Here is a 14,205-nt window from a genome sequence, read left to right as displayed (position 1 = left end):
ATATTTGGACAGCTATAACAAGCTGAAAAAGAACATTGTCAGTATTCACCAGCTGCAATTATTAGAGATGACATTAAATAGACTGAGAAGTAAATGTGCAGTACAGATGTCCGTTTCCTAGCACTGCCTAGGGGGCCCATGTCCTTGTGATCGAGGTTCGGCCTGTGGACAGTATGAGGCCTATAGCGACACCTGGCGTGCCAGGATCAGGTCTTCCCAGAGGCTGGTTGTTTGTGAATGCAGATGAAAGTGGGTGGTACACTCCATCTAAGCTGAACACCAGCATGAGACCAATAGCAGACAAGTACCATGAGGGAAAGTAGAAAAGAGGGTGTGAAACCATTCAAAGGTAAGCAGGTGGGATCTGGTCAGAAGATGCAACTCAGTGGCTTTGTCAGCCAGCTGGGAAGGCAGGCCCTGGTCATCGTGTGGCACACTTCCTCCTTGGTGGTGTGCTGTGACCAGCTCCATATTGGCCTGGAAAGTTGCAAGGAAGGTGGCTCCCCTCCCCCACAGGAGATGTTACAGTCCGAGGCAGCAGTCCTCATCATGCCCCAAGGTCATGGGAGACTACTGCCACTGTACCCACTCCCGACCTTGCATAACAGAGATAACTAGATAATATAGCCTTGGCAAAAACATATATTGTTCTTTGTCTAAGAAATACATTTTACTAATTCCTTCTCTCTGGATATAGTCAAAGTAGGCTGGTGGTGGAAGGAGGAAGGGATCATGGCTGGCCTTAGGCATAGGCCAACTAGGTAGCTGCCTAGGGCGCCACTCTAGTAGGGGCGCTTTTCCAGTATTTATTTGGTGTAGGTAGACTAGGGTGTGGGCGCTGTGGAGCCCTTTTGCCTAGGGCATCAGTTGACCTAAGGCTGCTCCTGAAAGGGATTAGTTCATCCTGGGATAGTATAGGAGGACAGCTAAGTTTTATTTAAGTAGTCGCTTGAAGTTGGAGAGGTTAGAGGTAGATCTAGTTTGTATAGGGATAGGATTCCATTTTTAGTGAAAGATTATGAGTGGAAAACTTGGACAGACGATTTATGGGGTTTGTATACGCTAAGATGATGATGAACATTATATAGAAGTAATTTATTAGAGTGATAGAAATGGAAAATAGGAGTAAAAGCAGGGCAGAAGTCAGCTTTGTGAATGTGTGTGTGGAGATGAACTACATGTAATCTAAGTGGTAAGGCAGTTTGGGCCATTTCAAAGCCTTAAGGGCAATACAGTGGTGGCTGCGGTATTGTTTCTTAGTGGTAAACTTTGCACCCTTATTATAGCATGCCTCCAACTCATTTTAACTGAAGCCTGAAGATTGATTAGGGTGGGTAAACTGTATAACAGAGATTAAGAAGGTAGATAGTGGCAATAGTGGTTTTGGTGGTAGTGGTGATAAGGACGTTTTTTGTCTGTAGAGCATTCATAATTTTTTCATGATTCTTTTTATGTTATTTTGAACATGCAGGTCAAATTTACATTTATCATCTATAATTACTCCAATAAGTTTTGTATGGGAGTTCACTACACAGACAACTCCACACTCATCTCTACAGCAAAAAAGTCCATCAGCTTTACGACAACTATAAATATTTTTTTGCCTCAATAGAAAACTGGCTCACCAACTACTTAACTCCACAAAAAAAATAAATAAATAACTAAAATTGTTCACCCAAAAAGACCCTTTTACCATACCTTCTAAGAACAAACCAAACTGAAATAGTAATACAATCCAAGTGATAGTGGTTAGAATAGAAACACACACACAAAAATCTAGGCAGTCTCTACAAGGTCAACCACTTCTTTTCTGACACAACCAGGAAAAGTGTTGCTACATTCTGTTTTCTCCTTACCCTGCTATTTGCCTCTCCAGTTTTAACTAACTTAAGTTTCTCCTTAACTGAGAAACTACATCAGTATATAATAAAATAAACAAATTTGCTACAAATCAATGTTATAGAACCCATTACTGCCCAGCTCTCAAAACCCTAAATTGACTTGAAGACATACACTAATATATGCACAACTTCTGACGGTGCAAACAGTAGTTCATAAACCTCATGGTTTCATGCCAGTGTTTAGCCTTAGATGGAGTGTACCACCCCCTTTCTTCCTCAATGAATGGGTTATGGATCCAATCCTCAGATCCAACTCAACCACATACTTCAGACTTTGGATCCAACTCTTGAGCTCCTCCCTCTATCCATAACAGCCTAGTCCTTCCCCAGTACCTCAGATCGAGTTTGTTGCCATAAAGTCCACATTAAGAAGTTAGAGAAAGGGACAGATAATAGAATAGGGCTCAAACTCAGACCTATAGGTTCCAATAATAAAAACAACAGGTCACTCCAGAAGCTTATAGGAAGGGGGATGGAAGGGGGGGGTTGAAGAAGAATAAAAATGGGCAACACAGATGCCTAGTTATGGTGTGTACATAACTTTTAAATCTGATGCTGTCCTTTTCATTCTTCTTCAACGAATGTGACAGAGTCCGCAGCTATGTGAATCTTGGGTGGGCCTCATGGAAGGATACTCTGGAGAATCACTGAACCCAAAGGCAACTCTGTTTCTGGAAATTAGGCCCACTTTGTAATGAGTAACAAAGATATGAGCATTGACTATTCAGATACTGCACAATTATCAACAGACATTCTTGACCAAAAAGCAGAAATGGCCATGGATCTAGTTGAGTGGGCTTTAAGCAATCTCGGTAGAGAAATCCCTTGTTGGGAATAGATTCAAGAAATGCAATTGGTTATCTATTTAACCAATGGAATTTTAGATGCTAGATAAATCAATTAACTTTTTGAGAAGGAGACAAACAACTGGTCTGATTTCCTGATTTCTTTAGTTCTGTGTAAATAAAATCAAAAGCCTGTGCACATCCAGAAGATGTAGCTTGTATTCTCCTTTGTTTGAAAATTTTGGAAAGAAAACAGGAAAATGAATGGCTTGGTTAATGTTAGATTCAGAAGCCACTTTAGATAAAAAGCTAGGGTTAGTTCGTAAAGTAACTCTGCCCTTATGGAAAATAATGTACGGAGTCTTTGATGAAAGAGCTTGGAGTTCAGAAATCCTTTTGGCAGAAGTGATATTTACCAAAAAGGTTGTTTTCAAAGGCAGATATTTTAAAAGAATCAATTTTTGCAGAAGGTTCAAAGGGTTTTTCACTCAGACCGTATGGTACCACTGTCAAGTCCCACAGAGGCCAAGGATCTTTTACTGGAGGTTTACGGAGCAGCGTGCCATTCAAGAAAACTTTACATAACTTGGAAAAATCAAAACAACAAATTTTATCTCCTGTATAAAAATTTGATATGGCTGCAAACTGTAGTTTAATTGCAGAAAACTAGCTCCTCCTTTAAAAAGAGTAGCCATAAAATCAAGAACAGCAGATATAGGGGCATAAAAAGGTTCCAACGTTGTTTAACGCCGAAAGGGAAAATCTTTTCCATTTTCTCTTGTAAACCTTTTTGGTGGACTTTTTTGTGAGGATAATAAATGGTATGTACTAGGGAAGAAAGCCTTGGCTGTCTGGGTATTACTGGAACTGGAGAAACCATTTGGTTAGCTTGAGGGCTGGGATACTGGGATGATTCATCCCTGAGGGGTGTGACAGAAGAGCTGGCGTTGGGTCCAGTATCCAGGCAAGATAAAGAAGATGAGATCAAAGGAAGAGGAATTACACCTGGTGAGGCCAGAAAGGAGCAATGAGGATGACTGAGCTCTTCAACCAAGTTGCTTTCTGTAGGAATTTTGAGATCAATGGAAGTGGGGGATAAGCGGAAAGGAGACCAGATGGCCAAAAGTGGACAACAGCATCTCTCAGTGACTCCCCCAGAGGGGAGATCAGGGCAAAATACCTGCTGCACTTATTGATGTGGGGGGATGCAAAGAGGATGCAGCAAGGCTGGCTCTAATGATGAAAAACTTCCTCAGCTGCTGTTTGAGAAACCACTTGTGAGATATCAGAATGGACCTGCTGAATTTGCCTACTAGTATGTTGGATTTGTCTAGAATGTGCATTGCTACCAAAAGCTGTTGGAGGAGACTGCCCATTGCCACACTCTCATAGCCTCCCTGCAGAGATGTCAAGACCAGGTTCCCTCTTGGTTGTTGATGTACCAGACTATAGTCATATTGTCGTTTTGAATGTCAGTACTCCCTATAGGAAGAGCATCTTCAACTGCCTGCAATGCTAAAACTACTGTTCACATCTCCAGGATGTTGATATGCGAATTGGTCTCCTGTGGTAACCACGTGCCTTGGACAGTCCTTCCCAAATAATGCCCCCCCATACCAACTGGGAGGCATCCATGGTCACTGTAATCAGCGGGGGAGGAAAAACAAATGGCTGGCCTAGGTAAATGTTGTCTGATTAGATCCAACAGTGAATATGGTGCTTGCATATTCATGTAAGTTTGATTGGAAAGGATAGGGGTTGTCGAAAAATAGACCACTGAACAGCCACAGTCCACTAAAGGACACGATAAAGTAGTGTGTTAAAGGAACTAGAACTATTGCTGTTGCCATAGTCCCCAAAGCTTGGAGAATTAGCCTCTCTCCAGGAGTCAGTTGAGATAGAAGTTGATGAACCTGAGATCCAAGTATGTCTATGCGATGAGTAGGCAAAGAGGCAATTTGCATTGTTGCATTCAGATGTGCACCAATAAAATCCAGGCTCTGTAATGGTGTCAGGTTTGATTTGGCATAATTGACTGTGATACCTAGTGAGTGACAAATCTGGAGCAAATAGTCCTTGGACTGTTGTAGGAAATGCATGGTAGGGGCAGTGATGATCCAGTCGTCTAAGTATGGAAACACTCTGAGTCCGTTTAGTCTCAAGTGAACTGCCACCACCGCCATACATTTAGTGAACACCCTAGGGGCTGTGGTCCAAAGGGCAGTGCTCTGAATTGGTAGTGACTGGCTCCAGCCAAAAGCATGTATCCAGGAGTGCCTGTTCATTTGATGTGATAGTATGTAACCTGAAGATCTATGGAGCACATCCAAATACCCTTGCGTAGAATGGACGGAACTGTGACCATTCATAACTTTGACTTTTTCGCGAACTGATTTAGTTTGCTTAGATCCAAATTGGTCTCAGGCCTCATCTTTTTTGGCATTGAAAAGAAACTTAAATTTCAAATTTTGTTTTGTCTGGTGGGACCGCCTGGATGACTCTTATCTAGTAACTTTTGAATTTCTTGGGCTGCACCCTTCCTCTGACTGGATACAGATTATTTGAAGGCCAACTACCTTTCTGTTTAAGGACTTCTAATACGTTTAATCAGGGGGTAATCAGGGGGTGATCTGGGGGACCCTTCTCCATCCCCAAAATCAGTATCTTCAGTTTGAGATTCCAATGGGAGATCTATGTGCCATGTCCTCTTCCAAGGAGGGTGAGTTTCTTCATGGGGACCGATTAGAAGTTGGTGGAACTGGCTGTCCCAGTAGAATAGGTCTGATAAACTCAGAGCTCGGAAATGAAGAGGAGATGGATGTGGTGGATCCGAGAAGTGAGAGACCAGCTCTCTAGGAGAGAAAAAGCCCTTTCCACAACCTCGAAGGGAGATGGACCTGGAGAGGCCATTGACACCCATACCACTCTGACCAGATCTGTGCCTGGAGGAGGGAACCGGATATGAGCCTGTCCAGCACCAAGGCTCCAAGGGGCATGGATGGATCTGACATCATCAGAGTAGATCCCAAACCCATGGATCAGACACTGATGATTTGGCTCCAAGACCTGTCCTGATCTGAAGGCATAACAGAACCGGTTAGGGATACTGTCAAAATCGAAGTAATTCTCTTCGGATCAGACTACAGAACTCTCAGGGCTGTTGGATCCTAAGGTTCCAAAACCGAAGGTCAGATAAAAGAAGGAAATAAGCCTGTGTGAGCAGTGTCAGGAAGACTCATGGATCCAACAGGGGATGAAGCTGAGATAACCCCCATCTGGATCTGAGCTCGGAGGAACTTTCGCATCATCCTAGTCACATAGACTCCTGGAAGACCCAATAGATGAGGTGGTTGACTGAGGCATGGCGTGGTTTTTGGAGTCTGCATAAATGGAGAATATAGCCCAAGGGAAATGGGATCAATGGGGAACTTAGGCGAATGAGTTCTCAGAGTGTTTGAAGTACTAGTATTCGGATCCGAAGACTTAGGATCCATAACTTGATTGGTTGGACTAGCAGGAATCACTTGGAGATCCGATGGTTTCAGATCAGAGTACTTAAGATCCACTTTATGTCATTTGGATCCGACAATTTAGCAACTTTGGATGGTGGCTCTGATGGAGTGTTGGGAGACTTTAGAAGTGACCGCTTCCTGTGCTCCGATGGAGCTTTTGACTGCTTACTTGGGGTTTGAGTTCCGGAAGATGAGGGAGGAGGCAAACCCTTCAGAACCAGTTTATTTCTTCTGTCAGCTATGGCTCGAGAATAAAAGACTGCAAAGATTGAGCAGTTTCTATTTAGGTGAGCTGACCCAAGCAGTAAATGCAATTCTTTTTGGCATCAGAGTTGGGGATTTTATGCCTGTAAAAAGTGCATTTTTTTAAAACCTTTCAGTCCTAACAGTACAAAAAAAACCCACTGTAGGTAAGAAATACATAGGTAAGAATAGTTTTCTCTCTCTCTTTTTTTTTTTTTTTTTTTTTTTTTTTATATAAAGGAAGAATACTACCAATGGTAAAAATAATTACCCTGTTGAACAGGGTAGGAAAGACAAAGGAGAAAGAGAAAAAGACAAAGTACCAGTAATGGTAATTAAAAGAATTTACTATTTAAATAGTAGAAAGCCTGATGCAGAAAGTCTAAAGAACTAAGAGGGAGGTTTAACAAAGAAGAAAAATAAATTACAGATGATTCAATTTTTCTTACTTTCAGAAGTAACAGCAGCAGCAGCAAATGCTACAAGAAAAGGATCCCATGTCTGTGTGAGATGGCGGCAATAGCAAACAAGATCTGGGGTACTGGGAACGGACTAGGGCATTATAGAGGGAGGAGCTCAAGAGTTAGACAATTATATAAAGAACACAATTTTATATTATTAGAAGTGTATATTTTAAGGCATGAATATATATTTTTAGTTATACATATTTGATTTAAATCAACATTTTTAGCTAATTATTGCTTAATATTAATTATTAATTACGTTTTAACTGAACATGTCACCAGCAGTCACCTATTTAAAAGCTTTCTACATGTTTGGTAATTATTCTGATGAAGTCCCACAATATTTGGGAATGAAAGAGTTCAACATTTTAACAGCAGTTTGGGTTCCATGACTTTGTTTTTACATTCACTGACAAGTTTGGCCAAAGCATTCTGCATATTGTTGTTCTTAATATCATAAAGATGATTACAAATTCTTTCTTTAAGTTGCCTATTGGTCTTACCAACATAAAAGCAATCACTGTTGATGGATTTATTAAATTAGTACACCCACTTTGGGGAACCAGTTTACAACCAAAGAGTACCCTTGATGAGTTATTGCCTTCCCAAGTGCAAGGAAACATCTGCTGAGAACAACAGGAATAACTGCAGGAATGGAAGGTGCACCAGAGATGAGCTGGGAAGGCCCACCAATCCATAACCTAGAGACAGATGCCCATCACCAGATGAAGATCCAAAATGTGTAGTGGTTTTATTTCCACAGAATCTGCAAAGCAATAACTACTTCTTCAGATGAGACACTTATTCCAAGGGACACCCAAATTATTAAGTCCACTCTGAATAGAAAATGCAATTGTGTAAAATCTTACCATAACGTTGTATGTCCTTCTCTGAACAGAAAGTGCAATTGTGTAAAATCTTACCATAACGGTATATGTCCTTCTCTTCACTGTTTCAATATTCATTACATTAGAGAGAGTGCCAAAGCTCAGGAAGAAACTTGGGAGGAGGAAGGACCAGCACATCCCTCTAGGAAACCATGGAGGATGGCCCTAGCAAAACGAGCTCTAGCTCTGTAGATTCCATTCAACTTGTAGTGTTTGGTAAATGCATGCACAGAAGTCCAGGTAGCTGCCTCAAGAAAACAGTTAGCATCCAAACCCTTGAAAAAAAGCACCAGAAGAAGCCACAGCCCTAGTAGAATGAGCCTTACCAGAATAAGAAAGGCTCTTACCATGAAAGGAATAACAAAAATAAACAGCTTTTTAGATCTAAGTAGTAGTAGTTTGCTTGGATACAGCTAATCCTAAGGACCTAGGATGAAAGGAAACAAGACCTGATCAGATTTTGGTCTTATCCAAATAAAATATGAATTGTTTATGCACATCCAATGCATGCAGCACCTTCTCACTGGCAGACTGAGAAGGGAAAAAAGTGGGTAAATGAAAAGACTGATTAAGGGACAAATAATTCACCACCTTGGGCATAAAAGAAAGATTAGTATGCAAGAGTACCCCGTCCTTATGAAACACCAAAAAAGGAGGACAAGCCATAAGGGCTTGGAGCTCAGATACCCATCTGACACAAGTAAGGGCTAACAAAAGTACAGTCTTCCAAGAACGATGCTGCAAAGAAGCTGAAGCTGCAGGCTCAAAAGGAGCCCGAGTCAATTTTTCCAAAACAAAATTGAGATTGGAGGGAGGAGGAAAAGGCCTTCCTGGGAGGCCTAATATGAAGGATGCCTTTAAGGAATTGTTCAGCCTTAAACCTAAAAGTTAATGGAGGAGATTAAGGTAGACAAACAGAGATAAGCAGGCCTTAACAGGAGGAGGAGCCAACCCAGCGCTGAGCAATTCACACAGATAAGAGAGAAGCAAAGGAACATTCACCAAAGGTGTATCTAGGTTACAAGAGAGACACCAAACAGAAAACCTCTTCAATTTGGATAAATAGGATTTCCTAGTACTGGGATTCCTGGCCTCCTGCAGGACCCCAAGCACGCTCTCAGAAAAAAAGGTGTCTGTGGAATTAAAGTCCTATCACCCACAGTGTCAGTTGAAGAGTGGACAGGTGGGGCTAGATGATACATCCGCTGTCCTGTGTGAGAAGATCCATCCTGTGAAGTAAGTTGTGATGATTGCTTTTGGCTAAATGCAGAAGAGGGAACCAATCCTGTCTCAGTCAAAAGGGAGTCAACCAAGATTTTGGGAGCATCCTGTTGAATTTTGAACAGTACTTTTGTAATGAGGAGGAAGGGAGGGAAACAGTAAAGAAGCATCCCCTTCCAAGAAAAAGATAGGGCATCCACCTTCCAAGCCAAAGGACCAGGGACTCTGGCACAAAATAGAGGATGTTGTCTGTTCAGAGGGGAGGGAAAAAGATCTATTTGAGGAGTACCCCACCAGTGGACAATGTCCAGAAACACATCCCTGTGAAGCATCCATTTGTAGGATTAAGTTAAGGACCTGCTCAGAGTGTCTGCCACAATGTTTTGACTTGAGGGAATGTAAACTTCCTGAAGGATCACTGGATACTGGACAGCAAGATCTCACACTAGGAGTACCAACCACCAAAGAAGATAAGATCTTGTCCCCACTGTCTGTTTACATACCACCTCACTGTGGTATCATCTGTAAATACCTTGAGAGGTCCTGGGGAGAAGAGAGGATGAAAAGCCTGAAATTCCAGCAGAACAGCTCTCATCTCTTTGATATTGATGTGCTCTTTCTGTTGAGGAGGTGAACATACCCACTGCACCTTTTGTGGGCCAAAAGCTGCTCCCCATCCCAAGTCTGAGTCATCTGTGAACAGCTTCTGAGAGGGAAGAGGGAGATGAAAAGAGAGCCCTGGATTTACAGACAACTGTTTGCTCCACCTTTGAATTTCCTTCTTGAGACAAGGTAGAAGAAGTACAAAGTCTAGAGGATGTGAATGTTAAAGCCAAACTGACTTCAGGAACCACAAACTTTCTCATGTGGAGTTTGGCCACAGGAAGCATTGGGATGGTGGATGCCATGAATTCCAGAGCTCTCAGAAACTCCCTGGCTGTAATAGAGGCCAGAGGAAGAAGAGTTTGAAAGTAGGAAATAAATGTCAAGGCCTTGGGAGGAGGCAGGGATGCCAGCACAGGGACCATCTGGATCCTGCACCCCAGAAAAACAAGGTCTTGAGAAGGAGTCAGAAAAGACTTACTGAAGTTTATTGTTCACCCCAGGCTTTGCAAAAGGGAATTGACAAAATGAAGATTTTGTAACAGGATCTCTGGAGAGAATGCCCGAAACAGGAGGTTGTCCAAGTAAGGAAATACTTGGATCCCCTGAATCCTGCAAAAGGTAATAACAGTAGCAACGCATCTGGTGAATAACCTTGGGGGAGCAGAAAGGCTAAAGGGCTAAGCAGGGAACTTTAAATGCCAGGAAGCAACAGAGAAATGTAAAAACTTCATGAAAAGTGGATGGATCGGGCTATGGAGATATGCGTCCTTTAGATCCAGAGACACCATATAAGCTTATAGAAGCAAGAGAAGGAGCAAAGTCTGAAGGGACAACATTTGAAAGGAGGGCACCTTCAGAAAAGTGTTTAGATGAGACAGGTCTAGAACTGGTCTCCAAGTACCATCTTTCCTGGATACTAGAAACATTCTGGAGTAAACCCCTCCCTCTTTTGGACACAGGCACCTCTTCAATAGTACTCTGAGTCAAAAGATCCCACAGCACCTCTGGAAAGGAGGAGAGTTGTTCCTGAGGGGGCTCAGAAACACTCATAAAAGTAGGAAGGGATTTCCAAACCAGGAAAGACCCTTGGAGAACAATGGACAGCACCCAGGAATCCTAAGTAATCCGTAGCCAAAGACTAACAGAGAGAGAGAGAGAGAGAGAGAGAAAATAAACTGTCTGGGAAGAATAGGATAGTCAGACAGCACTGAAGTCAGAGTAGCCTTAGCAGAAGGAGCCACTTATCACCCTTTTTACCCTTAGGAGGGGGGCAAAATTGCTTGTGAACAAAGGCTGGCTTATTGGAATAGTTTCTCTAAAAGTTAGACACAGGAGAAACAAATATGTTTAAGTTCTTGTAAAGCCTTGCCCTTATCCTGAAGGGACTTAAACATAGCAGCAGCAGCTTTGTTTATTATCAAGAGGGCCATCCATCAATTTAGCCCTAATATTATCAGGCAAAGGTTGAAACCTAAGCCAAGAAAACATCCTTATCATTGACCCAAAAACAGCATCCCTATAAGAAGCATCTGCTGCATCATAACTACACTTGATGAAATTATGAGTCACCTAGGAGGAAGTCCCTAACAGGGAAAGGGCATAAGTTTTACCCTCAGAGTCTGGAAGATCGGAAATAATCTTGGAGGCCTGGGACAGGAGAGCCAACAAATACCTGGATATATCAGTCTGATAATTAACAGCCCTAAAAGGCCAAGGTAGCAGAGGTATAAACCCTTCTTGCCTAGCCTTTCCATAGTCCTGCTATCTTTATTAGAGGGCAGTAACTTGGGAGAAGGAAGCAATTCAGGACACTTGTCAGAAGCTGCAGAAATGGCTGAGGGGGCAGCAGGAGGACACATAAAAAATTTACAGTCCTCAAGCAACCTACAGACTCTAGCAGGTTTCTTGTGAGCAGGGGGCTGAGAGTCTGGATCCTTAGAGACATTGTAAAATGCATCCAACAAGATAGCCAAAAACAGGGGGAACAACAGAAGGTATAGGAGAATCCATCTGCTGCAACTCGTAATATATTTTATGTTCCTCAGAAACCTGAGCACAATCTCATTTAAAGAATTTTCTCATCCTGTAGATCGTGTCCCCACAAGAAATCTCTTCAAAGGACTGCTAGATTCCTCTTCCTCTGATTCACAGTCCAAAGGAGAGGGAATCTGAGAGGAGTAAGGAAGGGATTCCTCATCTGAATCCAGCTCCTCTTCAGAGGAGTCCTGCTTTCTGGTTCTTTTTAGGGGAGTAGAGGACCAACGGGGGGCTGGAACAGAAACTCTCTGAGAAGGCTTCAGTGCCATCAAAGCACTAAACAAGCCCTGAGTGAAGGACTGCCATTCACTTTGTGGATCATTAGGAGCAGGAGTAGCATGTTTAGTCTTTTGCTTTTTCTTCACTGGGACGTCCTCCTTATAAAATATGGACGGCTATGACCCAGGTTGGCATTCAATAATGGTAGTAGGTGAACATCAACATGTGTGTACACCTTTAAGAAGCTTCCCAGTCAGCAAGAACATGCATATGTATCCACTAAGCATGTGTGACAGAGTGCCATTTTGAGTTAGCAGCCAGAGTGTAAGCATGCAATGTTACTAGTCAGTCAGCAAGTTAGATAGTTTGTCTAAGGTCAATGTTCTTGATGTTCATCCTGATGTGTTTGTACTTAATAAAATACTTTAAACAAACACTTTTGCACCAACATCATCTTAATGCATATAAGAATGACATGGTGTCAGAATGGATCCAGAATCACAGCCATGAGGCAACCTGTCAATATTAGAGGAATATACAGGAGTGGATCATGAAAGCCACAGTGATGCAACGGTTAGCGTTGTTGCCTCACAGCAAGAGGTTCTCCAGTTTGATTCTCGGCAGGAGCGCCTTCTGTGCAGAGTCTGCATGTCCTCTCTGCGGCTTAGTGAGTTTTAACGTGTGTGTGTGTGTGTGTGTGTGTGTGTGTGTGTGTGTGTGTGTGTGTGTGTGTGTGTGTGTGTGTGTGTGTCTTCTGTGAAGGTTGGGTGCCAGGCTGGCAACTCCACACCATAAAAACTCCATTGCCAATTAATCTGTGGACTGGTGATCCGTTGTGATGACTCCTAACCTAGAATAGCTGAAAGACATTGCATTGCTATACAGGAGTGGATCATCCCTACTGCTTAAACGACTCACAAAATAGGTCAGAAACAACTTTCAGGTACGAAAACTTGCTTAAATTATTTCTTTAGCTACAAATACAAGACAAAGTACTCAGAATGCTCAAAACAAATTTCTTAACAAAATGTTTGAAACTGTGCCATGTTAATTAAAAAACACTTGAAATAATTATGAAAATGTTTGAAATAATATCCAAATCTCATAAAACGTACAAAAGAGGGGAAAACGACCACGTTTTTTTTTCACTATGTGCTAACTTTTCACATTAACTAAAGCTATTCAAAATATATGAAGTGTACAAAGTGTTTGCAATTGTGTGTACAGTATTATGGTGCAGTTATTTCACAAAATACAGTTATTTCAAAGCATATTTTGCAGAATACAGTATTTCGAAGACTTGGAGAAGGTCCACTCTATCAACCAAAAGGCCGAAGGACTGGAGAAAACTCCGCCCCCATTCCCCACAGCCTAAACCACAAGGGAAGGGGGTGCGAAGTCCACCCTAGTCCTGGGCCCCTCAGACAATACTGGCCCTGAGCTGTCGAAGGCCAATGCCCCCAAAGGAAGGGGACAATCCAAAAAACTCGGACCAGAACCCCTCCCCCCAGGGACCTTTTGCTAACCTCTCAAAGATGGGACTTGCTCTGGTCTGAAACCACAGGGACCGAGCTAGTCAGGGACCCTGGAAGAACTGGGAAAGCAACCATTCCCTGGTCATCTATCCCAGGGAAGGCCAGGTCCCAGGATTCCAAAATCATCGGAATCGGAAGAAGAAAAGCCAATTTAGGGGCCTCAGATCTCCATGAGCCCAAACGGACCGGGGACACTGAGACCCCATCTTTATCTGGGCCTAAAGGAAACTCCTCAGCATCCTATCCATGTATGAGGGTAAGATGTTCCTAAAGGACCTTGGAAAAGGTACAGGAATGAGTGGATTTAGAAGGGGAAGCCTGCCAGGTTCCCATCACCAGTCTATGGCATTCCTGATCCGGGGAACAGCTCTGACATCTAGGATCCAAAGATTTTGGATCCCTGGAAGATCCAACCAGGGACCCTAGAACCACTAGCTCCGGATCCCACAAATGCGTTAGATCCAAGCCCTGAGGATCAGCCTGCCCTGGATCAGAGGGGGCTAAGAAAGACCAAGGGAATGGTGGTTGGATCCGAAGGTCTCCGATCCAAGGAGATCTTGGGTCTGAAGGACGGATCCTGAGCCTTCAGATTTGACCCTGGAGTGGACTGCTTTGGATCCAAAGGATTGCGATCCAAGAGTTTCAGCCATTTCTGAGAAAGTAGAGGAGAAGCCCCCGGGGAGGCAGAGGAGGCTTCCTCTTGGACTATTTATGGCCACTGGAAGAGGGGGAGCAGACAAAAAAGGACCCCCTTGGCCATGCCCTTGAGCAGAAGCTTATTACATCGATCTGCCA

The 14,205-nt window shown here is 42.9% G+C and overlaps 1 protein-coding gene across 2 annotated transcripts in view; it reads right to left on the bottom strand.

The window, feature by feature from the left end:
* The window catches only part of CIP2A (cellular inhibitor of PP2A), a 2,713,480-nt gene that overhangs the window by 774,785 nt on the left and 1,924,490 nt on the right, over positions 1 to 14,205 (bottom strand). The window lies entirely within an intron of this gene.

Source organism: Protopterus annectens, chromosome 5.part0, assembly GCF_019279795.1.
Source record: "Protopterus annectens isolate FY-2018-M chromosome 5.part0, PAN1.0, whole genome shotgun sequence".
NCBI classification, from domain to species: Eukaryota; Metazoa; Chordata; order Ceratodontiformes; family Protopteridae; genus Protopterus; species Protopterus annectens.
The sequence above is the reverse complement of the archived record's forward strand: the minus strand, read 5'-3'. Positions and strand labels throughout refer to the sequence as shown.